Consider the following 2,500-nt stretch of genomic DNA (forward strand, 5'->3'; position numbering starts at 1 on the left):
GCCTTAACCTAACCCGCGTTGCGCCTTAACCTAACCCGCGTTGCGCCTTAACCTAACCCGCGTTGCGCCTTAACCTAACCCGCGTTGCGCCTTAACCCAACCCGCGTTGCGCCTTAACCCAACCCGCGTTGCGCCTTAACCCAACCCGCGTTGCGCCTTAACCCAACCCGCGTTGCGCCTTAACCCAACCCGCGTTGGGCCTTAACCCAACACACGTTGGGCCTTAACCCAACACACGTTGGGCCTTAACCCAACACACGTTGGGCCTTAACCCAACACACGTTGGGCCTTAACCCAACACACGTTGGGCCTTAACCCAACACACGTTGGGCCTTAACCCAACACACGTTGGGCCTTAACCCAACACACGTTGGGCCTTAACCCAACACACGTTGGGCCTTAACCCAACACACGTTGGGCCTTAACCCAACACACGTTGGGCCTTAACCCAACACACGTTGGGCCTTAACCCAACACACGTTGGGCCTTAACCCAACACACGTTGGGCCTTAACCCAACACACGTTGGGCCTTAACCCAACACACGTTGGGCCTTAACCCAACACACGTTGGGCCTTAACCCAACACACGTTGGGCCTTAACCCAACACACGTTGGGCCTTAACCCAACACACGTTGGGCCTTAACCTGCTCTGTAATTGTCATACGACGCGTTAAATTAGTGTAGTGTTGCCTAACTGCAACCCCCGCAATATAGTTTGCTACCCGCACTGCCCGGTCCCCAGAGTATCGCTTCATGTTAAACACCTTGCAGCTATACACTGTAATGCGGATGGCAGCAGGACGTACATGCTCAATGCCCTTCGCAGTTGTTCATTGGCATTCGCATGGCGAAGCACAGCCTACGTTGTGGTACGGCTTGTGTCAACTGTCCGCTGATGTTGTACGTCCAAATCACACACTGTACTGCACATTGGTCCTCATGTACTGAATGATACATCGTGGTACATGTGTGACCGTACCACGACTGCGCCAACAACGGCGAACCATACGGTCCAAATATTGTGCACTCAGCTACGTGTCGTCTCCCTATAAGAGCTGGATTGCAGTATGGTATGCCGTGGATGGCGATCAGCATGAGCCGTCTGTTGATGTAGTGGCGCGTGTTGTCAGACGTAGTCGTCTCTTCTCACTCACCGTGATAGCATGGTGCACTGCGTTCCACATCTGCGACATGCGACAGAGGCCGGTTGACAGTCGTTCGCGCAATGGACATCGCATACGTACGGGGGCCACCTTCCACGTGTTCGCGAAGCGTGCACATGTTGTTGCGTGTATGTGGGCAGACATAGTGTGTCGTGACACCTGACACAGGCATGCAACAATCGTTGAATTTGCAAATGGCGATGGACGTCTACGTTTGCTGGTGACGTTACGCAAATGAACAACTGGTAAACCGTTGTGGTGCGGTTGTTCTCGCTAGAGGTGAATCAGTGATGGCGACGATCGGTTGAGCTACCAACCGGTTGTTTCAGCGATACCCACCATGCCCACGAACGTGAATGGCATGTGGGTGTGAAGCGATACGCGGCGGTGGCTGGGTGGGACCGTCCCCGGCCGGTGAGGGGGGGCCTCCCGGCGTGCTGGCCGCGCGGTGCGTGGGCGCACGCGCTACAGCCGGCTGGTGGGGGCGGCCAGTGGCAGGCGCGCCGGCCGACGGAGGCGGCAGGCGGCGCAGCTGCGCGCCGGCGCACCCTGCACGCGGCGCCGTGCGGCCAAAGTAGGTCCTCGCGGGCCCGGTGCGAAGCGCGGTGGACATCTGCAGTGTGCTGGTCCGATTGAGGACTGTGTGCGCTGAGGATGCGCCGCCGCCCGGCGCTCGGCGCCGCGACGCCGTCTGCTGCTCGGTCGCCTCTGCGGTTCTCGCAGGTGGTTTGTATCGCAGCTGTGCGGACGTGTTGGCGCGTTCGCTTCGGCACCCAAGTGGGGCTTTTGTCCTTCTGTGGCGCTGGCGTTGGAGCTGCCGGCCACCGTAGGTGGCGCGTGTTGTCTCCCGCCGGCAATGCCACGACAGCACGCTCCCGGGCCTCTGTCGGCAGCGGCAAGCTCAGTTGGGAGCACGGGTGGTCGCACCTAAAGCGTCTACTCGCCAAACTCCGGGCGATTGCGCCTCTCTCGAACCCGACCAAGTACTTAGGACGGCGCTGCGCGCCGCCGGGACCTGAGAGGGTTTCGAGGTGTATTGTGCAGGGGAGCTCAGCCTCCTCCTGTTTGCAGAATAATTGAGCGGACGCTTGCGTGTTCGCGCGGGCCCCCGGGACACACTCCCGGGCGGCCGGCTGCTCAGCTCTAGTTGACGCAGCTCCCTGGTTGATCCTGCCAGTAGTCATATGCTTGTCTCAAAGATTAAGCCATGCATGTCTCAGTACAAGCCGCATTAAGGTGAAACCGCGAATGGCTCATTAAATCAGTTATGGTTCCTTAGATCGTACCCACGTTACTTGGATAACTGTGGTAATTCTAGAGCTAATACATGCAAAC

The 2,500-nt window shown here is 58.4% G+C and overlaps 1 non-coding gene across 1 annotated transcript in view; it reads left to right on the forward strand.

Moving 5' to 3' along the window:
* Positions 1 to 2,322: 2,322 nt before the first annotated feature.
* LOC124589233 overlaps positions 2,323 to 2,500 on the forward strand; it is a 1,910-nt gene continuing 1,732 nt past the window's right edge. The window contains exon 1 of the ribosomal RNA XR_006976030.1: positions 2,323 to 2,500. This exon is cut by the window's right edge and continues 1,732 nt beyond it. This is a non-coding gene — a ribosomal RNA (small subunit ribosomal RNA).

The sequence above is a fragment of the Schistocerca americana genome, unplaced genomic scaffold (genome assembly GCF_021461395.2).
Source record: "Schistocerca americana isolate TAMUIC-IGC-003095 unplaced genomic scaffold, iqSchAmer2.1 HiC_scaffold_696, whole genome shotgun sequence".
NCBI lineage: Eukaryota > Metazoa > Arthropoda > Insecta > Orthoptera > Acrididae > Schistocerca > Schistocerca americana.